The sequence below is a fragment of the Lepidochelys kempii genome, chromosome 6, assembly GCF_965140265.1.
Source record: "Lepidochelys kempii isolate rLepKem1 chromosome 6, rLepKem1.hap2, whole genome shotgun sequence".
NCBI lineage: Eukaryota > Metazoa > Chordata > Testudines > Cheloniidae > Lepidochelys > Lepidochelys kempii.
Genome location: NC_133261.1, coordinates 11,826,243 through 11,850,632, shown reverse-complemented (window position 1 = coordinate 11,850,632; position 24,390 = coordinate 11,826,243). Strand labels below are relative to the sequence as shown.

The window sequence follows — 24,390 nt, the reverse complement described above, 5'->3', positions numbered from 1 at the left end:
TTGTGGAGTTGTTTCAGATCTCAGACTCTGGCAAGTGCTGCTGTATCATTTCGCGAATACTTCGTGTCAATTGTGTGGGTATGTTCAGTATTTGAGTGTATATGTTTACGTGCGACTATGCGTGTGTAGGTTTTTGACATTTGTCATATTGATGTTGTCATTGCCACTTTGTACTGTAGTGAAGCAGTACGAGGGGAGGGGAAAGAAGGGGGGAAATGGGGGGGGGGGTCAAGGCGGAAGTTTCGCCTAGGACACAAAACATCCTTGCACTGGCCCTGCATAACGCTGCCAAAGAAGGAAATAGGATTGGTTTGGAATGATTTGTTCTTCACAAATCCATGCTCACTAGTCCTAAGAACCAAATTATCCTGCAGGTGCTGACAAACTGATTGTTTAAGAATATATTCCAATATCTTTCCAGCTATGGAAGTGAGGCTAGCTAGTCTGTAAGTCTCAGGGTTCTCTTTGTTCCCCTTTTAAAGATAGGTCCTGTCTTGGGAATGGATGGGAAGATGTTCTTTTTCAGGGATCTCAGACGAGAACTGGGGCACAGCACCTGGTTTGTTAAGGCCACAAGAATGGAGGCAGGAACCTCTTCTCTCCTGCTGGTAAAGAATCCCAGGTACCTAAAAGACAGGGACTCACATCCCTGAATGGGCTTTAAAAAAGGCAGTGGTTACAAAATTTGGCCCCAACCATTTCTTGTTTCCGCAGACTAGACGTTTTAGCAAACTTTAAAATTCCTTGGTGCTAAACACCGTGAAATTCCCGTCTCCTTCACAGAGGGCTTTAGTGCCCCTTCTCTTACTCAGGCTCACGACTGCCCAGAGTTCAAGAATTGTCCCTGTTCCCATTGGACAGATGGGGAGGAGCCTGAAGTACAGAGAAGGGAAGTGACCTACCCAAGGGCCTACACAGCAAGGCGGTGGCAGAGCCAGAAAGAAAAGCCACCAGTCCTGACTCCCGTTCTAACAGACCACAAACCCCCCCGGGGCAGGGATAGAGCCCAGGAATTGAGATGGGGGGAAATTTCATTGAATCCCCCGTTTCTGTCAGAAAATCCCACTCAGACTACACCAGTTTGCTTCTTGAAATCATAACAAGTGGGATGAAAGTTCTTTGCACAAATATTTTGTTGCAAAACAAAAGCACCTCCTGTTTGTCACAATGTGTTAAATTGTCTCGTCGCACACAAAGAGGAAACACTTAGATCTCGAAAATTAGATGAGATGCTTCAGTCTGAGCTAAATAGTTGCTGCTCTTAACAATTTCAAAATAAAAAAATACCAATAAAATAGAATATTTCAGCTATTCTATGATGTCATAATCTGATCTGAGTAAACGTGATAGGACACCTCATATTATGCACTTCTCGTAGTGACACTCTCCAATGGATCCCCATCCTCCACCCACTATGAGGTAGGTAGGAGCGGATCATTATTACCCCTACTTGAAAGAGGGAGAAGCTAAGGCTGAGAAAGGAGAATTGACTTGTCTTAGGTCACACAGCCAGTCAGTGGCAGAGTTGGGAATAGGACCCAAGAGCCCTGATTTTCAAACTAACTATCGGATCTTGAATTTCATACATTGAATGACCTGAATAAAGTGCTCTCAAATGAGCTCCAGACCAACAACAGTGCACAGGAATTATTCAGCAAGTATTTTAGGAGAACTGGAATGTTAGAAGAAAAGGAGTACTTGTGGCACCTTAGAGACTAACCAATTTATTTGAGCATGAGCTTTCGTGAGCTACAGCTCACTTCATCAGATGCATGCCGTGGAAACTGCAGCAGACTTTATATATACACAGAGAATATTCTCTGTGTATATATAAAGTCTGCTGCAGTTTCCACGGCATTCTCTGTGTATATATAAAGTCTGCTGCAGTTTCCACAGCATGCATCTGATGAAGTGAGCTGTAGCTCACGAAAGCTCATGCTCAAATAAATTGGTTAGTCTCTAAGGTGCCACAAGTACTCCTTTTCTTTTTGCGAATACAGACTAACACGGCTGTTACTCTGAAACCTGGAATGTTAGAGAGAATCATGAACTGCTCAGAGACAATTAAGGCAGAGAAGCAGCAAAATTCGTCAAACATATGACTGGTTATGACTTATTTACTTGGTCTTAAAAGAGAACAACAAGGACCTGAGTCTCCTCCCTGTCAATAACCCCCTGCTCAGGCAATCAGGGTAGAGACTGAGGACGGGAGGCTGAGGGTTCTCACCAGAGAGCCCAAAGGATGACCCAGGTCACTGGTGGGGATCACTGCCCAAGCACAATTTCAGCCCCACATTTTTTGGGGGACCTCTCACAGTGGGAGCTGCAGAGCTCTCCCCCGTGACACAGACACTCACTCACTCACTCACACACACACACACCCCCCTCCTGGTGTTGGGAGGGGAACAGGAAAAAGGACAAAAGAAGCAAGAGAAGAAGAGAAAGGAGGGAGGGATGGAGAAAAAGGTGAAACAAAAAGGACAAACCCTAATGTCCCCAGTGATTCTAAGGGACAAAATTCTAGGAGCGGAATAAAATTCTGCCTCCTTAAGCTCGTGTTTTTCACACCTAGAATTCAGATGTCACCAGATGGATCAGACTGAACAAGTTTCAAACCTCGAGGAGGCTCTTACCTTCTTAACAGGGGACGACTGTTTTCTACTCAAATCAGTAAAAGGAAAGGAGAAAACTTGAAAGAGGTTCCTCCTCGTGCTCACGTACGTGAACCCTAATACTCTTTCAAAGAGAGACCTCGAGAAGACGACTTGCTGAAGCAAAGCCACAGGGGTCTGCGAGGTTTCCCTGGCCCCTCACCCTTGTCCTGCCTGGCTGATGTCAGCATCTCTCTGTGAGGTCACCACCTCCCCATCACCTTGGACCAATAGTCTGAGGTCCTGCAAAAGGCCTTTGTGATGTCACTCCCACACCCCTCCCTTGCTGTGCTAATGTCCTGCCGCTGGCCAGGCACTTTGGAGGTTTGAGCTACTCCCTGTGGATCACCCCACTCAAGGACTGTTCATTCTCGGAAGCAAGCCGGCTCGACAGTAAAACATCAGACGCTGCTCCCAATGCTCCACTCAGTTTTTCAGAAATGAGGAGACTTTGTGGCCAGAAGAGACCATTAGAGCGTCTAATCTGACCCCCTGCATATCACAGGCCCCCTGTATGACACAATAGCTACTTTTGGGGCAAACACATTCCAGAAAGGATCTAGTCTTCATTAAATGACATCAAGAGATGGAGAATCCACCACTTTCCTTGGTAGCTTGTTCCTGTGGTGAATCATCCTTGCTGTTGAATATTTGTGCCTTATTTGGCATATGAATTTGTCTCTTTTCACTGTCCAGCCATTGGGTCTTGTTATGCCTTTCTCTGCTAGATTAAAGAGCCCTTTAATACCCAATAGCTTCTCTCCATTAAGGCACTTCAACACTTCAATGAAGTCCCCTTTCAATCTTCTTTTGATAAGCTAACCAGGTTGAGCTCTTTCAATAGCTCACGAGAAAGCATTTTTCTCCAGCCCGCAGAACATTTGGTGGCTCTTTGCTGCCCCAGCTCCAATTTCACAACATCTTTTTGAAATGAGGACACCAAAGCTGGAGGCAGTATTCCAATATCAGTCTCACTGATGCCATGTCACCTCCTGTGATGTTATTGACATAATCTGTAACTCTATAGATCACTGTTGCGACCACTGTTATATATTTGCAGGCAATATTGTATAAAGGTTGTCATGTAAGGGGTCTATGGAGCGGTTATGATGGGCTGATTATAATTATGCTATCTGTGTATATGTATCATTTTTGTAGTTGAAGTTATGACTATTGGCTCTATACTGTCTGTATTTCAAACTTGTGCTCTGCTTCCGGGGAACACCCCAGACAATTTGGTGTCAGCTCTGCCTAGCCTGCTTGATGGCCCATTAAGGACCATCAGCTATACAATCGACCCATTGAGACAAGGCATAAACACCTTGTGACTCAGCAAGGTATGCAGGGACCTGCCTCTGGACAGAACTCTAAGGTTTTTCTATGCCACGTGCTGGATAGAGTGTCCTTGGGACAAAGAAAGCAAAGACCACATGGCAAGAGACTAGAAAAGGCTGATGCCTCGCCTCCATCTTGTTTTCAATCCTGCTTCATACCTCCGGAGGGACTTTACTACAAACTGAAGCTCTATAAAAAGGACTGAATGACCCATCCCAGCTGTGGATGTTCTCCAGAGACTTGATTTGAACCTGCAGTTTATTCTATCACTGCTACAAGCCTGAACCAAGAACTTTGCCATTACTGTATGGAATTGATTTCATTTAACAATTCTAGCTCTCATCTATATCTTTTTCCCTTCATGACTAAACCTTTAGATTTTAGATTCTAAAGGATTGGCAACAGCGTGATTTGTGGGTAAGATCTGATTTGTATTGTGACAAAGCTCTGTCCTTGCCTCCGTGGGTCCCGCGTTTCCTGGCGGATTTCGCTAGCCTCAGAGGCCCACTGTGACCCTCCACATGACCCTTCTTTCTCTAGAGACAAGGGTCACTGTCTACTGAGCCATTTTCATCATAAGCCAGCAAGGGAGGTGAGGAGAAGTTATCCTTCCTTGCACAGTCTCTGTTGTCTCCCAGTCTCAGTGATTAATCAGGGGGAAAAGGTGGGGGGGAGCCCGGGTCCACCCTCTACTCCGGGCTCCAGCCCAAGGACCCTAATAGTATCAGCTATGGTAGCTGACCTTTTAGAAACATGACGTGTACAATTCCCTGGGCTACTTCCCCCACAGCAGCCCTCACTTCCTCAAGCTCCACTTCACCCTCACCTCAGGGCCTCCTTCCTTGTGCCTGGTATGGTGTGTACTACTCAGTCTCTCCAACAGCGCAACTTCCTCCCACAGCTCCTGACATGCACACCCACCTGACTGACTGGGAGGCTTTTAACTAGTTTCAGCCAGCCCCTGACTGGCTTCAGGTGTCCCAATCAACCTAGCATTCTCCCTGCCTTCTGGAAAGTTCTTAATTGGCCCCCGGTGTCTTAATTGACCTGGAGCAGCTGCCACTTCACTTAACCTGGTACCAGGGATTTGTTTAGCCTGGAGCTAATATATCTATCTCCCACTACTTTTCTATAGCCATCTGGCCTTGCCCCGTCACAGTATATTGACCTGGGTCTGGGGCTTGGTCCTTTGAGAGAACCCTTTTTCTTTTATTGGGGTATTGGTTTTCATAACCATTCATCCCCAAAACGAGTGGCACTGGCAGTGATACTGGGAAACTGCAGTGTCCAAGGGAAATTGCTTGTGTGACTTGTGGTGGGCTAGTGGGGTAAAACTGAAGTCTTCTCTGTTTGGCCGGTTTGGTTTGCCTTAGAGGTAGAAAAACCCCAGCCTTGGGCTGTGACTGCCCTGCTCCAAGCAATTTGTCCTGAATTGAGACTCTCAGTAGTGTCCCGCCAGAGGCCGCATCATTACAGGGGTCGTCCGGGATTACAACTGGGAAGTCTCTGAAGGTCAGGACGCGCTTCCGCAGCTAGGGGAAGTATGTAACCCACACACCTTCTGGGTGCAGTGTGTGTCCCAGCTAGTGGCACCAAGACCACTTAGAGGGAGAGATAAAACGAGTCTTCTCTACAGCCTTCGCTAACAGCCAGGGGGCTTTTAGTTCATGCTGTAGAGCCCCATGCACTAAGCTCCAGAGGTCCCCGGTTCGATCCCGCCCACCGACAACTGGGATCTGTCAGCGGAACAGAGGCAACTGCCACCCCAAGAAGGAGAGAGCTGCCATGCCATGCCCGGCTGTGAAGAGGTGCCAAGCAGTGAGTTGACACCCTTCAGAGCTTCCTGTGATAAACTGCGAACTTGGACAATAGCGGGGTGTTAGGAAGTGTCACCCCCTTGTGTTGCCCTCAGAGTGGCCTGGGTCAGAGCCCAGTGGGAGGCCCTGGGCTCCCCCACCATCTGCCGCACCCTTCCCCCCTGAAGGGCCGAAACCCTGACCACTAGGCAACATCCCTATGAGCGAAGGCCATGACGAGGCATCCCTCTTTGAAAGTTCGCAGAGGATGTGGGAGCAGAAAGGGGAGAGAGGATGAGAGTGGCTCTTGGGAAGAGGGAGGGAGGGAGCCCTATGGGAATCTCTTATTTACTGCCATCAACACAATGATCAGACCATTGATGCCTAGAATCTTCCCTGACGTTTTGTAATTGATTGGATCTAGATTTTAAAATGGTCACCACATTTGCAGACGGAGAAACGTCAGCGAGTTGAGTGGAAGGCCATTGCAAGCTCAGCTAATTATACAATGTGGCTTATGCCCAATCTAACAAGCTCCTTAAAGAATAGCTCCCAATTTTAATTCACATTGTTCTGTTTAGTTTTTTTCTCCATTTTCACTAATCATTTTGGTCAGCTTTGGAAAGTTAGCCCTTTCAGTGCACCCAAAATAAATATTGCTGGTTGGGACTGCCCTCTATTGGTCATAAGAACAGCCATACTGGATCAGACCAATGGTCCAGCCAGCCCAGAATCCTATCCTCCCACAGTGGCCAATGCCAGGTGCCCCAGAGGGAATTGTCAGAACAGGTAAAAATCAAGCGATCCATCCCCTGTCGCCCATTACCAGCTTCCGGCAAACAGAGGCTAGGGACACTTTAAGAGCATGTTTTTTTATCCCTGCCCATCCTGGCTAATAGCCAATGATGGACCTATCCTTCATGAACTTATCTAGTTCTTTGTTGAACTCTGTTATAGTCTTGGCCCTCACAACATCCTCTGGCAAAGAGTTTCCCCAGGTTGACTGTGCGTTGTGTGAAGAAATACTTCCTTTTGTTTGTTTTAAGACTGCTGCCTATTCATTTCATTTGGTGACCCCTAGTTCCTGTGTTATGAGAAGGAGTAAATAACACTTCCTGATTTACTTTCTCCATACCCGTCATCATTTTATAGACCTCTATCCTATCCCCCTTAGTCATCTCTTTTCCAAGCTGAAAACTCCCCCCAGTCTTATTAATTTCACCTCATACGGCAGCTGTTCTATACCGCTAATCGTTTTGGTTGCCCTTTTCTGTACCTTTTCCAATTCCAATATATCTTTTTGAGATGCGGGGACCAGCTCCAGTATTCAAGATGTGGGCATGCCATGGATTTATAGAGAGGCAATATTACATTTCTGTCTTGCTATCTATCCCTTTCCTAATCACTTCCCAACATTTTGTTCGCTTTTTTGACTGCCGATGCACATTGAGTGGACATTTTCAGACAACTATCCACAATGACTCCAAGATCCCTTTCTTAAGTTGTAAGAGCTCACTTAGACCCCATCATTTTAGATGTAGAGTTGGGATCACGTTTTTCAATGTGCATTACTTTGCATTTATCAACAATGAATTTCATCTGCCTTTTTGTTGCCCTGTCACTCCGTTTGGTGAGATCCCTTTACACTCTCACTTTGCACTCTCTTTTGGACTTAACTAACTTGAGTTGGTTTGTATCATCTGCAAATGTTGCCACCTCACTGTTTACCCCTTTTTCCAGATCACTTAGGAGTATGTTGAACAGTACTGGTCCCCGCAGTACAGACCCCAGGGGGACACCACTATTTACCTCTCTCCATTCTGAGAACTGAGCACTTAGTCAGACCCTTTCTTTCTTGCCTTTGAACCAGTTCCCTATCCCAGAGAGGACCTTCCCTCTTATCCCATTTTGCTTCAGAGCCTTTGGGGAGAGACCTTGTCAAAGGTTTTCTGAAAATCTAAGTACACTATATCCACGGGATGACCTTTATCCACATGCTTGTTGACTCCCTCAAAGAATACTAGTAGATTTGTGAGGCATGATTTCCCTTTACAAAAACCATGTTCACTCTTCCACAACAAATTGTGTTTATCTTTGTGTCTAATAATTGTGCTCTTTACTATAATTTTACCCAATTTGCCTGGTACTGAAATTAGCCTTAGTGGCCTGTAATTGCCGGGAGCGTCTCTGGAGCCCTTTTTCTACATTGGTATCATATTAGCTATCCTCCAGGCAGCTGGTACGGAAGCTGATTTAAAGGACAAGTGTCCTAACCATACAGCTAAGGGTAGCCTAGAATTCCTCCTTACCTGTAAGCGGTTAAGAAGCTCAAATAACCTGGTTGACACCTGACCAAAAGGACCAATGGGAAAGAAGATACTTTCAAATCGTGGGGGGGTGGGAGGGGGAGGCTTTGTTTGAGTGTTTTCTTGGGAAGCAGAGAAGCATCAAGTCAGAAAACTCCTTCTCCTATAAACCATCCTAAAATGAGTCTCAATATTGCAAAAAGAGTAAGTAAATAAGGCAAGGCGTGTTAGATTATCTTTTGTTTCAGCTTGTGAATTTTCCCTTTGCTAGAAGGAGGTTTATTCCTGGATTTTGAACTTTGAAACAAAGCCTAGAGGGAGTTCTGCTGTGTTTCTGAATCTTTTGTTACCCTGTAAAGTTATCTTCCATCCTGATTTTGCACAGGTGATTCTTTTTCCCTTTTTTTTTTTTTTTAAATAAAATTTTTCTTTTAAGAACCTAATTGATTTTTAGTGTCCTAAGACTCAGGGGGGTTGATCTGTGCTCACTTTGTAACCAATTGGTTAGGATATTATTCTCAAGCCTCCCCAGGAAAGGGGGTGTAAGGGCTTGGGGGGATATTTTGGGGTAATAGGAACTCCAAGTAGTCCTTTCCCTGATTCTTTGTCTAAATCACTTGGTGGTGACAGCTTACCATCCAAGGACAAAGGATTTGTGCCTTGGGGAAGTTTTTAACCTAAGCTGGTAGAAATAAGCTTAGGGGGGTTTTCATGCGGGTTGCCACATCTGTATCCTAGAGTTCAGAGTGGGGAGGGAACCCTGACAACAGGTTACATACCACAGTTATTTATTAGTACTGCAATTTCACATTTGAGTTTTTTCAGATCTCTTGGGTGAATACCATCTGATTCTGGTGACTTATTGCTGTTTAATTTAACGATTTGTTCCAAAACCTTCTTACTGGTCCTTACTGAATAGTCAAGTCATGATCACTGGCCCCAGAACAACCATGGACATCCAGTCCAGTGATCAGTTCATCTTTATCCTCCACAAGCAGGCCCACAATAGTCACCCTTAGTTGGGTACAAAACTTTGTATTAGAAAAGTATCTATAATTTTTCAAAATCTCCAAGGACGATTTACTCCTGGCTACTTGAGACCTCCACCGTTTGTCTCCCAATAGGAAGTCCCCCGTGCTAACCTAATTTCTTCCCACAAGTCACAGACAGTTGCAAAAGGAGAAACATTTCCTGCTCTCTGGTTTGGATTCAGTGAACTGTGCCAGCCCCGCAACGGTTCATCTGCTGGGCTGTGTTAGTTAGCAGATTGATCCCTATCCATTCGAAGTCCTGGGGGCCCAGTTTCCACTGCCACCACGCAAAGTGATCTGTTTGTAGAGATGCATAAAGCCCTGCACTGATTCTCTGAGAGAATTCCCCCTGAGCAGTTGTGGGAGGCAAGACCTTATTCCTTACCTCTCGTGACAGGGCTGCGTGAGAGCTTGTAGAAAGCCAGAGGCAGCTTTCTAGAGCGTTAATTCAGAAATTCCCTGTGGAACCTAGGGGCTGCGGCCTATGGCAGGAAGGAGCCAGGTGGTTCTTGGAGTGACTCCAGGAGGAATGCTAGGGGATGGCTCTCTGATCACTTCTTTACTCTGCTTCTTCCCACCCCCACCTTTGGGGTAAGTCCATCACCTTCTCCTTAGTGCGTGTGGGCTGGAAACCAGATATGGCAGTAGAGAGGTTGCCCACTCAGCCCACGCACAGGAGGATCCATTGCAGCTCACGTCCTCCGACTTGTCACAGCCCAGAGAAATGCATGACACCGATCCTGGACTCTGTGACTGCATTAGTCACCAACAGGTGAGTGTGGCAGGAGAGGACACATAATATGTCTACAAATAATTTTTTCTGGACTGCTAAGGTGGGGGGAGAGAGGCCAGATTCCATCTGGCTCTTTAGGACTCTGAGGAAGCTCTGGGATCTGGAGAGAAGTCTCTGGAGCCTCGAGATGTGCAGGTTTGGAGGCATGTGGCTCCTACCTAGTCCGAAGTAACCTCCCGTGCTCCCCCACAAGAGCCATATTAACAGGCAACACTGCCTCTCTATTTCCTTGGCCACATGTATCATGTCCTTTTTCTGGTGGCTAGTCCAGAAAAGAAAAGGAGTACTTGTGGCACCTGAGAGACTAACAAATGTATCTGAGCATAAGCTTTCGTGAGCTACAGCTCACTTCATCGGATGCATTCAGTGGAAAATACAGTGGGGAGATTTATATACACAGAGAACATGAAACAATGGGTGTTACCGTACACACTGTAAGGAAAGTGATTACTTAAGGTGAGCTATTACCAGGAAGAGAGTGAGTGCCATTGAGCAGCCTGATGGAAATCCCTGAGTCCTCTGTCTAGGCACACAGGCCCCGCAGCTAAAGCCAAGCCCCACTGAGAGCAGTGGGAGATTAGCCTGGAGTGTCAGGAGGCGAGGCTTGGCCCATGGGGACCCCAGGCACTGCAGCTGCTGACACCCACAAGGTGAATCCCCCAACCCATCGCCAAAAGGCTCTTCCACATTCTGCAAACTGGCCTCACTGGCTGACTGTCTAGGAGAACAGAAATCCTTTGTTTGAGCAGGAGAGTCTCTTCAATGCAGCACTCTTTCCACGGCTCCCATAGGGTTCCAGTGAAACCCCTGCGAGTCTCTAGGAGGCTCTCAAGGAGTTCCCTGCTCAGTCACTTGGCGCCCACTAGCAATGGTCTCTGACAGTGGCATTGCAAAGGGGAGCTCAGCAGATGGTCCCTTCTATGGCTTCCTGAGTGGGAGGGAGGTTGGTCTTGTCATTTAAGGCCTAGCTGTCAGAGTCAGGGCTCCTGGGTACTCTGACTTTGGAAGTGGGTGGAGGAGTCTAGTGGTTGGAGCTGGACTGGTGTCAGTACCACGCTTCCTTCCTGCCTCTGTCAGTGACGCTGTGTGTGACCTTGCAGCAGGGGTGAAAGTAAATTGAGTGACTTACCGGTACTTTGGGTCCAGCTCTGTCCCCTGGAAGGGGCGGGGCCTAGGGCAGAAGGAGCGGGGTTGAGGGGGGTCAGAGCCAGCCCCAGCCCACCCTGTAAGGTAAGTGCCCCCTCCACTGGGGTCGCAGCAGCAGTCCGGGTCTCCGGGGGCTATTTAAAGGGCCCGGGGCTCCCCTCTTCTGCCTCCCTAGCCCTTTAAATAGCCGCCAGAGCCCTGGGGAAGCAGCGGGCTCCAGCGGCTATTTAAAGGACCGGGGCAGCAGAGGCAGCTGGAGCCCGGGCCCTTTAAATAGCCCTTGGAGCCCCCGCTACCCCAGGGCTCCGGGAGCTATTTAAAGGGCCCACGGCTCCCCTGCTTCTACTGCCCCGGTCCTTTAAATAGCCGCCGGAGCAGCGATGGCGGGGCTCCAGTGGCTATTTAAAGGGCCTGGGCAGTGGAAGCAGAGGAGCCCCAGGCCCTTTAAATAGCTGCCAGAGCCCTGCAGCCACTGTCCCAGGGCTCCAGCAGTGGGGCTCTGGAGGCAATTTAAAGGGCTTGGGGCTCCAGCCACTGCTGCCCCCTGGGGAAGCCGGGCTGCCCCATTACGGTGCACTGGCTCTTGCCGGTACGCCGTACCATGGCATACCGGCTTACTTTCACCTCTGCCTTGAAGCCAGTTGCTTTCTATCCCTATGCCCCAGCTAACAGGGATAATACTGACCCACCTCAGAGGGGCTGGCAGGGGTCACCACTGTCATGACTCAAGTTGGAATGAGTTGTGCTCTTGGTAGTGAAGGGCCCAGAATCAGTCCCCATGGATGCCCAGGGTGTCTGTATTGTGGCCGTGGTTTGACTCACCTAGCACTCCAGGCTGTTTAGCCCGGTCCTGGCCAGGCGTGGTGCATCTGCTCCTGGCCCTCTCTGGCACACAGCTCCGTCACACACAGAACACTGCCCGCCAAGGACAATCTATCAGCTCCCATCTGGTGTTCAGCTCCAAGATGGATGGTGAGCCCTAGCCAGACCACAGAAAGAGAGGGTGGTGCTCTTTGGTGGAAACTGCTCGAGCTTCAGCCTCTGCTCCCACCTCCACCCACATGCTAAGGGCTTCAAAAGTGGTCCCTGACCCCAGGTAAACAAAGTCGCTGAGCTGAGGCCAGGGTGGGTGGAATTACTGCTGGGACTGATCCTAGGAGAAGGGCAGATTTCTCCCATGACAGGAGTTGAGAGTCAGCTGGGTCAGGATACTGGAAGATCAGCAGCAAAAGACAAACTTGCGATCACAACCACAAATCAGACGCCAGGAAACCAAGCCAGGGGAGCGGCAGCAGAAACAGGCACCATACAGTCCAGAACAGGGAGCAGCCCTGGTGTTCAGTCAGCGTCCTGTTCCCGCTGCTGTCTTAAGCAGGACTAGGGGGCCAATTAGCTTTTCTGGGACTCCCCAATAGGACCTCAGGAGTGGAGCCTCAAACTGGGGCTGAACTTCATGGGTCCTAAGTAAGCAATTTTCAGCAGGCTTCCGGGTGGAGGGTTGGAGTGTGGCTGATCCCATGAACCCTGCAGACCCGGGTTGAAGGCCCCTGGGTTGTGACAGTGAGTGATCGCTCCCTGCTCAAACCTCCAGCAGCAGGAAACAGACTCCAGGATCCTGGACACATCCTCTGAGAATCAAATGAGGATATCATGATGAGAAATAGGTCTCTGTACCAGGGCCAGGATCCAGGGACAGGGCAAGCTCCCAACCAGGTTATGTAGCAGGAGCTCCGTTTGTTGCAAGGGCCCCAAGTGGTAGGACAAGTGAACGGTTCTTACCTCCAGGAGGTGCATGGGATCTTCCATCTGAGCCTCAATGGGACCCATGTTGCTTGGTTTGACAGGATGAGATGACCTGTTCCCACTGCTCCCTGAGCTGGGTTGGCTGAGGGATATATCTGTGTGAGAGACTGGGACAGAGCCTGAAAGACAGATGTGACAATCAGGGTAGGGTTCTCTCACCTCAAGGGGAGAACAGAGGGTCTGAACCCCAGAGAATAAGCATTTGAATCAACTGATTCATTGAAGAATTATTGTGCCATACAGGTACATCATACGGTCCTCTCATGGATTGGTCACTGGTTAAACACTGCTCTGCACTGATCATGGGTGGCTCAAGGGCCCACTGCACCCCCAACTTAGCAGCTCCAGCTACCAAGAGAGCAAGACCCAGAGGCCTTCCTGCTCCTGGCACAGAGGAGTAGGTTGATGATCTACCTGGATGTGAGTGTTGGCCTTCCCCATGTCATGTTTTACGAAGCTATGCAATAGCAGAACGGAGACAGTTCTAAAGGAGAGCTACACATGAAGCAGCTCTGGGTTGCACTTATGTACTATCTCAATTTTAAGAACAGAGATATTTGCAAACTAAACCTTTAATATGGTGTTTTGGGGCTCTTGTGATAATATCAGCACCCAATCATTATATCAGGAATCAGCTTGTAATTTAACCATATACAATTATTTCCCCTCTGCATTTGAATCCACTCTCTTTGCTGGATTTACAAGAAAAGCTTGGTACTCTTGGGCATCATAAGTATCAGAAATCTCATGCTAACCCTCCTGAGGACTATGATGTCTCTCTTCTGGTATCTATAGCATCACAAAAAGAAAAGGAGGACTTGTGGCACCTTACAGACTAACAAATTTATTTAAGCATAAGCTTTCGTGAGCTACAGCTCACTTCATCGGATGCATTCAGTGGAAAATACAGTGGGGAGATTTATATACATAGAGAACATGAATGGGTGTTACCATACACACTGTAAGGAGTATCACAGAATTCTGAACATGGGGCGTCAGTAGCAAAGCTGGAAAAACAGGTATCGTGGCAGGAGGGGAGTGGTTTGAAAGAATTTTTGGAACGTAAATTAAAACAGATTTCTGTGCTCAATCTCCTGTGCCCAGCCCAGTGAGCAGAGACGTTCCAGTCACCTATCTGAGCCTGCCTACAATTCCATTTTCTCTCTACACTTCACTTTTAACTAGAGATGGGCCCCAAACTAGGACACAGAATCCAGACCGCTCAGAAACATGAGGAAAGTCAGATCTAGGTGCAGATTTCAACTTCACAGCTCAGGTTTCTTTTTATGGTGTCCCATTTAAGAACTCAAATCCCAACTCTCTTATGAAGTGACTTGGGTTTGGATCTGAAGATTAGGAGCTTGAATTTGGATCAAAGCTTCACAACTGACCCACTTGTGCTATTAACGTTACAAAGTTGAATTGTGTGACTTTCCAGTTCTTAATAATATATTCTTATAATATATTCTAGCATTAAGGCCTAATCCAGCAAGCTCTTAAGCATATGGTCAATTATAAGCATGTGAGTAGTCCCACTGAAATCAATGGAACTGCTCAAGTGCTTGGATTTAAGTACATTCATAGAATCATAGAATATCAGGGTTGGAAGGTACCTCAGGAGGTCATCTAGTCCAACCCCCTGCTCAAAGCAGGACCAATCCCCAATTAAATCATCCCAGCCAGGGCTTTGTCAAGCCTGACCTTAAAAACTTCTAAGGAAGGAGATTCTACCATCTCCCTAGGTAACGCATTCCAGTGTTTCACCACACTCCTAGTGAAAAAGTTTTTCCTAATATCCAACCTAAACCTCCCCCACTGCAACTTGAGACCATTACTCCTTGTCCTGTCCTCTTCTACCACTGAGAATAGTCTAGAACCATCCTCTCTGGAACCACCTCTCAGGTAGTTGAAAGCAGCTATCAAATCCCCCCTCATTCTTCTCTTCTGCAGACTAAACAATCCCAGTTCCCTCAGCCTCTCCTCATAAGTCATGTGTTCCGGACCCCTAATCATTTTTGTTGCCCTTCGCTGGACTCTCTCCAATTTATCCACATCCTTCTTGTAGTGTGGGGCCCAAAACTGGACACAGTACTCCAGATGAGGCCTCACCAATGTCGAACAGAGGGGGACGATCACGTCCCTCGATCTGCTCGCTATGCCCCTACTTATACAGCCCAAAATGCCATTGGCCTTCTTGGCAACAAGGGCACACTGCTGACTCATATCCAGCTTCTCGTCCAGTGTCACTCCTAGGTCCTTTTCCGCAGAACTGCTGCCTAGCCATTCGGTCCCTAGTCTGTAGCTGTGCATTGGGTTCTTCCGTCCTAAGTGCAGGACCCTGCACTTATCCTTATTGAACCTCATAAGATTTCTTTTGGCCCAATCCTCCAATTTGTCTAGGGCCCTCTGTATCCTATCCCTGCCCTCCAGCGTATCTACCACTCCTCCCAGTTTAGTATCATCCGCAAATTTGCTGAGAGTGCAATCCACACCATCCTCCAGATCATTTATGAAGATATTGAACAAAACCGGCCCCAGGACCGACCCCTGGGGCACTCCACTTGACACCGGCTGCCAACTAGACATGGAGCCATTGATTACTACCCGTTGAGCCCGACAATCTAGACAACTTTCTACCCACCTTATAGTGCATTCATCCAGCCCATACTTCTTTAACTTGCTGACAAGAATACTGTGGGAGACCGTGTCAAAAGCTTAAAGTCAAGAAACAATACATCCACTGCTTTCCCTTCATCCACAGAACCAGTAATCTCATCATAGAAGGCGATTAGATTAGTCAGGCATGACCTTCCCTTGGTGAATCCATGCTGCCTGTTCCTGATCACTTTCCTCTCATGTAAGTGCTTCAGGATTGATTCTTTGAGGACCTGCTCCATGATTTTTCCGGGGACTGAGGTGAGGCTGACTGGCCTATAGTTCCCAGGATCCTCCTTCTTCCCTTTTTTAAAGATTGGCACTACATTAGCTTTTTTCCAGTCATCCGGGACTTCCCCCATTCGCCACGAGTTTTCAAAGATAATGGCCAATGGCTCTGCAATCACAGCCGCCAATTCCTTTAGCACTCTCGGATGCAACTCGTCCAGCCCCATGGACTTGTGCACGTCTAGCTTTTCTAAATAGTCCCTAACCACCTCTTTCTCCACAGAGGGCTGGCCATCTATTCCCCATGTTGTGGTGCCCAGCGCAGCAGTCTGGGAGCTGACCTTGCTAGTGAAAACAGAGGCAAAAAAAGCATTGAGTACATTAGCTTTTTCCACATCCTCTGTCACTAGGTTGCCTTCCTCATTGATTAAGGGGCCCACATTTTCCTTGGCTTTCTTCTTGTTGCCAACATACCTGAAGAAACCCTTCTTGTTACTCTTGACATCTCTCGCTAGCTGCAGCTCCAGGTGCGATTTGGCCCTCCTGATTTCATTCCTACATGCCCGAGCAATATTTTTATACTCTTCCCTGGTCATATGTCCAACCTTTCACTTCTTGTAAGCTTCTTTTTTATGTTTAAGATCCGCTAGGATTTCACCGTTAAGCCAAGCTGGTCGCCTGCCATATTTACTATTCTTTCAACACATCGGGATGGTTTGTCCCTGTAACCTCAACAGGGATTCCTTGAAATACAGCCAGCTCTCCTGGACTCCTTTCCCCTTCAAGTTAGTCGCCCAGGGGATCCTGGCCATCCGTTCCCTGAGGGAGTCGAAGTCTGCTTTCCTGAAGTCCAGGGTCCGTATCCTGCTGCTTACCTTTCTTCCCTGTGTCAGGATCCTGAACTCAACCAACTCATGGTCACTGCCTCCCAGATTCCCATCCACTTTTGCTTCCCCTACTAATTCTTCCCGGTTTGTGAGCAGCAGGTCAAGAAAAGCTCCCCCCCTTGTTGGCTCCTCTAGCACTTGCACCAGGAAATTGTCCCCTACGCTTTCCAAAAACTTCCTGGATTGTCTATGCACTGCTGTATTGCTCTCCCAGCAGATATCAGGATGATTAAAGTCGCCCATGAGAACCAGGGCGTGCGATCTAGTAGCTTCTGCGAGTTGCCGTAAGAAAGCCTCGTCCACCTCATCCCCCTGGTCCGGTGGTCTATAGCAGACTCCCACCACTACATCACTCTTGTTGCTCACACTTCTAAACTTAATCCAGAGATACTCAGGTTTTTCTGCAGTTTCGTACCGGAGCTCTGAGCAGTCATACTGCTCCCTTACATACAGTGCTACTCCCCCACCTTTTCTGCCCTGCCTGTCCTTCCTGAACAGTTTATAACCATCCATGACAGTACTCCAGTCATGTGAGTTATCCCACCAAGTCTCTGTTATTCCAATCACGTCATAATTCCTTGACATCACCAGGACCTCCAGTTCTCTCTGCTTGTTTCCAAGGCTTTGTGCATTCATATATAAGCACTTGAGATAACCTGCTGATCGCCCCTCATTCTCAGTATGAGGCAGGAGCCCTCCCCTCACAGACATTCCTGCCTGTGCTTCCTCCTGGTATCCCGCTTTCCCACTTACCTCAGGGCTTTCGTCTCCTTTCCCCGGTGAACCTAGTTTAAAGCCCTCCACACTAGGTTAGCCAGCCTGCTCGCAAAGATACTCTTCCCTCTCTTCGTAAGGTAGAGGCCATCTCTGCCCAGCACTCTTCCTTCATGGAACACCATCCCATGGTCAAAGAATCCAAAGCCTTCTCTCCGACACCACCTGCGTAGCCATTCGTTGACTTCCACGATTCGACGGTCCCTACCCAGGCCTTTTCCTTCCACGGGGAGGATGGACGAGAACACCACTTGTGCCTCAAACTCCTTTATCCTTCTTCCCAGAGCCACGTAGTCCGCAGTGATCCGCTCAAGGTCATTCTTGGCAGTATCATTGGTGCTCACGTGGAGAAGCAGGAAGGGGTAGCGATCCGAGGGCTTGATGAGTCTCGGCAGTCTCTCCGTCACATCGCGAATCTTAACCCCTGGCAAGCAGCAGACTTCTCGGTTTTCCTGGTCAGGGCAGCAGATAGATGACTCAGTCCCCCGGAGGAGAGAGTCCTCGACCACCACCACCCGCCTCCTTCTCTTGGGAGTAGTGGTTGTGGAACCCCCCATCTAAGGACAGTGCATCTCATGCCTTCCAACCAGCGGAGTCTCCTTCTGCTTTCTCCCCCCAGACATATCATCTGGTCCACTCTCCGCAATGGTACCTGTGGAGAGAACATGAAAGCGGTTAGTTACCTGTGTCTGCGTTGCTGGAACCCGGACATTCCCCCTTCTTCTTCTGGAGGTCACATGTTGCCAGGCTTCTTCACTGGCCTCTTGGCTCCGCTGTGCAACCTGCTCTAAATCTTTAGAGCTTTGTGCCCGTAGAAGCATTCATGTATTCTGCTGGGTGAGGGTCTTAAGAAAAAATGAAATAAAATATTGTCAGTTTCAAGGGAACTGCACTTGTATTCCCCTCATCTTCCCATTGCCCTGGCCCCCGCTGCCTCCTCGCCCACCTCCCCATTGCCTTGGCCCCACTCCCCACCCCCAGGCCCTGGCAATCCCCTCCCCCTTCTGTCTTCCCCATGCACATCCCCATCATCCTGGTTCCCTGCTGCTTCCTCTGGTCGCCCCAGCCATCCACTCTGGCCCCGATGCCTCCCCCAGGCTCCCCAGCCATCCCCACATTGCCCCTGGAGTGTCCAGCTTCCCGCGGGCTCCCCGAGCCTTGCTGTCTACCCCCCACCTCCGAATTTGCCCAAGCTTCCTTCTGCAGTCAGCCAAGCACACCAACACTGTTCTCACCAGCCTGGATTATCGCAGTGTGAACCCAACACACTCCCAATCCCAGATTTTCCCTCAGAAATGTATGTTCTGTCATGTCCAACCCCCTCCCAGGCAGTCGAGAAATGCTAAATTCGTTATTCCTTTAAAGGGAATAACATACACCAGTTCATTTCCATAAACAAAGTTACTCCGACACGTTACTTAAACACACTGGGTTAGATGAAACCATGAATCAAGTTTATTAATGACAAAGAGATTTTAAGTGAGTACAAGCAATGAGGCATAACAGTCAGAAATGGTTACAAGAATAATAAAAATAAAACGCTGTCTAGTGCCTAATTGAACTATATTAATTAGATTACTGTGAAAACAAACTAGGCCTCCCCTCTGATCCAGTCTGGCTATTCCCTATGATTTAAGTCAGTGGCTCTCAGCCTTTCCGGACTACTGTACCCCTTTCAGCACTCTGATTTCTTTTGCGTATGCCAAAGTTTCTCCTTACTTAAAAACTACTTGCTTACAAAATAAGACATAAAAATACCAGCCGCCCAGCACATTAGTACTGACAAAATGTTGACTTCCTCCTTTTTTCCATATAATTATAAAATAAATCAACTGCAATATAAATATTGTACTTATATTTCAGTGTGTAGTATATAGAGTGGTATAAACAAGTCATTGTCAGTATGAAAGTTTAGTTTGTACTGACTTTGCAAGTGCTTTTTTTGTATCCTGTTGTAAAACTAGGCCACTCTCTAGATGAGATGGTGTACTGCCTGGTGTACCCCCTCAGCATACCCCCAGGGGTATCTGTACCCCTGGTTGAGAACCACTGACTGAGTGATTTGCCCAAGGTCAGAGAGGGACCAAGTGGCAGAACTAGGAATAGAAACCATGAGTCCTGTAGTCCAGCCCAGCACCATAATTACAAGACCAGCCTCGCTCCCTCATTCAAGGCTCCAAACGCCCCGTTTTAATATATTTGTATCTTGTGATTTTATAGCGTTTTTAATGAGGTTTTATGATGTTATCCCCTCATAATCACTAAAATGGTGATTATCCAATATGGAGTCGGACACTTAATATGGTGTCTCTTTGCCACAAACAACAAGACTCCATCTTGTTTCAGCTGGGTGGTGGTGGTTTTGCGCCGTTTTGAACTTTGGTGGGAAAGGGCAGCTAACAGGCCACAATGAACTGGTTCTGTAACTGACTACCTCAGTCTACCTCAGGTTTTCCTGTCACAGAACCGTTAAAAGGAACTGCATGACGTCACCACAATGCTCTCCATCACAGAGGCAGCCAAGCACAGTGGCGTTCACGTGGCCCTCAGATCACGGGTCAGCGAATCATGAGAGACAACTCATCCTCATCTATCCCATCCGCGTACCTGCCGCATCCAGGGTTCCTGGCCGTACCCCTGCCATTGGCTCCAAGTCCAACTACAGCACGATCCAGCGTTCCTCCCTTCGGGCCATCACCAGGTCTGGGGGCCGTAGGTCCTGGGTCCGACGCACTCCAACACCCAGCCTGTCCAGAGAAAGCATCTGACAGCAGCAGGACTTTAGGGGATTTTATCATTTTAGTTTGCTTCAAGCTCCTTGTATTGTGATCCCAGTTTGCTTAGGTTTTATGACAGTTGTGTTTCCTTTTCCCCTTTTCCCCAGTTATTGTAAACCAACCTTCATACACTTACCTTTTGTTAACATAAGTATGGCCATACTGGGTCAGACCAAAGGTCCAGCCAGCCCAGTATCCCGTCTACCGACAGCGGCCAATGCCAGGTGCCCCAGAGGGAGTGAACCTAACAGGTGATCAAGTGATCTCTCTCCGGCCATCCATCTCCACCCTCTGACAAACAGAGGCTAGGGAGACCATTCCTTATCCATCCTGGCTAATAGCCATTAATGGACTTAATTTCCATGAATGTATCCAGTTCTCTTTTAAACCCTGTTATAGTCCTAGCCTTCATAATCTCCTCAGGCAAGGAGTTCCACAGGTTGACTGCGCGCTGTGTGAAAAACTTACTTTTCTTTGTTTTAAACTTGCTGCCCATTAATTTCACTTGGTTGCCCGTGGTTTTTATATTATGGGAAGAAGTAAATAGCTTTTCCTTATTCACTTTCTCTACACCATTCATAATTTTATATACCTCGTGCATATACCCCCTTAGTCTCAGTCTTAGTTGACCTTCTCTGAACTTTTCTAATGCCAGTATATCTTTTTTGAGATGAGGAGACCACATCTGTACGCAGTATTGAAGATGTGGGCGTACCATGGATTTATGTAAGGGCAATAAGATATTCTCCGTCTTATTCTCTATCCCTTTTGTAATGATTCCTAACATCCTGTGTACTTTTTTGACTGTCGCTACACACTACATGGACGTCTTCAGAGAACTATCCACGATGACTCCAAGATCTTTTTCCTGCTTAGTTGTAAAGAAATTAGCCCCCATCGTATCATATGTATAGTTGGGGTTATTTATTCCAGTGTGCGTTACTTCACATTTATCTACATGAAATTCCATTTGCCATTTTGTTGCCCCCTCACTGTTTACCCCTTTCTCCAGATCATTTATGAATAAGTTGAATAGGATTGGTCCTAGGACTGATCCTTGGGGAACACTACTAGTTACCCTTCTCCATTCTGAAAATTTACCATTAATTCCTATCCTTTGTTCCCTGTCTTTTAACCAGTTCTCAATCTATGAAAGGATCTTCCCTCTTATCCCATGGCAACTCAATTTACATAAGAGCCTTGTCCACATGTTTGTTGACCCCTTCCAAGAACTCTAATAGATTAGTAAGACCTGATTTCCCTTTACGGAAACCATGTTGACTTTTGCCCAACAATTTATGTTCTTCTACGTGTCTGACAATTTTCTTTTTATTATTGTTTCAACTAATTTGCCCAGGACTGACATTAGACTTACCGGTCTGCAATTGCCGGGATCACCTCTACAGCCCTTTTTAAATATTGGTGTTACATTAGCTATCTTCCAGTCATTGGGTATAGAAGCTCATTTAAAGGACAGGTTACAAACCATAGTTAATAATTCCGCAATTTCACATTTGAGTTCTTTCAGAACTCTTGGGTGAATGCCAGTTGGTCCCGGTGACTTGTTACTGTTCAGTTTATCAATTAATTCCAAAACCTCCTCTAGTGACACTTCAATCTGTGACAATTCCTCAGATTTGTCACCTACAATCTCCCTAACGTCCTCAGCCGTGAAGACTGAAGCAAAGAATTCATTTAGTTTCTCCTCAATGACTTTATCATCTTTAAGTGCTCCTTTTGTATCTCGATCGTCCAAGGGGCCCCACTGGTTGTTTAGCAGGCTTCCTGCTTCTGATGGACTTAAAAAACATTTTGTTATTACCTATTGAGTTTTTGGCTAGCTTTTCTTCAAACTCCTTTTTGGCTTTTCTTATTACATTTTTACACTTAATTTGGCAGTGTTTATGCTCCCTTCTATTTACCACACAAGGATTTGACATCCGCTTTTTAAAAGATGCCTTTTTATCTCTTACTGCTTCTTAAGGCTCTTTTTTAGTTCTTTTACTGTGTTTTTTAATTTGGGGTATACATTTAATTTGGGCCTCTATTATGGTGTGTTTGAAAAGTGTCCATGCAGCTTGCGGGGATTTCACTCTATTCACTGTACCTTTTAATTTCTAATTAACTAACCCCCTCATTTTTGTATAGTTCCTCTTTCTGAAATAAAATGCTATACTGTTGGGCTGTTGACGTGTTCTTCCCATCACAGGACTGTTAAATGTTATTATATTATTTTGGAACACCTATCTGTCTCTGTCCTCTTTCTTTGCACTACACTGGAAGGAGGATGGGACCAACATCACCAGCTGCTTCCACAGCTATAGACGCAGATACCAGGTACAAGATCCTGCGTCCTGTGAAGGGGGAACATATAGGTTTACAATGATTTTCATTTTTCCCTGTAACACCTTGGCATGGTCTGGTCTGACCCAGAGAATTCAAAAAGGCTGCAGCCCATGAGCCCAGCTGGCAGGACGCAGCTACGTACCCTTCCCTTGATGGCCACCTCAGTGGATGCTATGGTCCTTGACTCCATGCTCCGGCACTGCTCAGTGAGGTTGGCCAGGTTGGTGTTGAAATCAGGGTTGGGTCCCCCTGCTGCAAAGGACAGAGATGGAGCGTCACAAGGGAGGCACAGCTGGGACTCCACTTGAGAGCAGTCCTGACTCCCAGCCCCCGCTGCTTTAACCCACCACAATCCACTACCCTCCCAGAGCCAGGAATAGAAACAAGGTGCCCCCCCTGCTGTAACCCACTATCCAATTGCAGAGGCGGCGATGAGACCCAGGAGTCCTGGGGCTCCTGGTGACCCTCCCTGCCCCAAATTACCTGTTCCAGGGCCCTTCCCCTCTTCAGCCACCGTTAGCTGTTATCTTAGGCCGCCTGAACCACAGAGACTGGGTTGCCCCCTCTTATGCGAAACATCTGCGAGAGATGGGGAGAGACTCAGCCACCGTAGGGGAGGTGCTGTGAAACAGAAGAAAGGTCCAGTGGAGAAAGGATGAGAAGGGGAGACTCTACCCCTCAGACCAGCATCCTCTGCTCCAGCAGCCAAGAAGGATGCTAGCCTTGGGTTAACAGAGGTTAGGGGGTGCTGTGGTTATTAGGGGCAACAGGGTCAGTGCTAGTGGTCAAGGCTGGGCTGGCAGGGCTCTGTAGCCACAGCCTCTGGCTGGGACCTGTCAAGTACTGGGAGGCTGGGAAGTCTCTGTAATGCCCCCTCTGGCTGCAGCGGGGCCTGTGGGGCACGGGGAAGCTGGCAGGGCCCGTAGCACTCCCTCTGGCTGGGGCTGTGTCACGCACAAGATCCTTCCCTTCCTCCCCCCACGATACCTTTGCGAGCAAAGCGCAGCAGCATGGCGAGCTTCTGGAAGAGCCGGCTGGGCTCGGTGTCCCGCAGACCCTTGATGTGCTTCACCTTGGACCATTTGTTCTGACCGGCCGGGGGTGGGGGGGCACCTGAGGTGTGCAGGGCCCGGCCCAATGAGCGAGGGGCAGGGGCAGCTGCTTCAGCGCCAGCACCGAGGCCAGAACACGGCATCTTATGGGGCACCTGCCCTCCCCGGGGCCCTGGGAAGGGACATGGGTGTGAGCGCTTGAAACACACCCCAGGCTGTGATCCCCTGGAAGTAACACACACACCAACATCACACAGCCAGACCCGTGTCTTACTGTGACACACACACTCCACAGTCACGTTGTGATCTGTAAACCACTCACATCACACAGCCTTCCTGTACCACTCAGACCCACACCCCAGACCCAGCCTGGGGGGGATCTCCTCAAATACACACACCAACCTCACACAGCCTAGCAACAGGAGAGTGGGTTTATGGGGGGGGGGGGCAGGAGGGGAAGAGAAAACCTGGATTTGTGCTGGAAATGGCCTAACTTGATTATCATACACATTGTAAGGAGAGTGATCACTTTAGATAAGCTATTACCAGCAGGAGAGTGGGGTGGGGGGAGGTATTTTTTCATGCTCTCTGTGTATAGAAAGATCTTCTACACTTTCCACAGGATGCATCCGATGAAGTGAGCTGTAGCTCAGGAAAGCTTATGCTCAAATCAATTGGTTAGTCTCTAACTCCTTTTCTTTTTGGGAATACAGACTAACACGGCTGTTACTCTGAAACCTAACAACAACCACCACCCACCTGCCCTGCTCCTGGCTCCCCACAGCACAGCGGGGCCCCGCGCACAGCCCA

At 47.9% G+C, this 24,390-nt stretch overlaps 1 long non-coding RNA gene across 1 annotated transcript in view; it reads right to left on the bottom strand.

Moving 5' to 3' along the window:
* LOC140913699 (uncharacterized) overlaps positions 1-24,015 on the bottom strand; it is a 54,159-nt gene extending 30,144 nt beyond the window's left edge. The window contains exons 1-8 of the long non-coding RNA XR_012159640.1: positions 23,516-24,015; positions 23,012-23,149; positions 22,671-22,780; positions 20,013-20,152; positions 18,089-18,250; positions 12,838-12,980; positions 11,881-12,037; positions 11,042-11,083 (exon numbers count right to left, since the gene is read on the bottom strand). This is a non-coding gene — a long non-coding RNA (uncharacterized lncRNA). The remainder of the gene's footprint in view (positions 1-11,041; positions 11,084-11,880; positions 12,038-12,837; positions 12,981-18,088; positions 18,251-20,012; positions 20,153-22,670; positions 22,781-23,011; positions 23,150-23,515) is intronic.
* Positions 24,016-24,390: the final 375 nt, after the last annotated feature.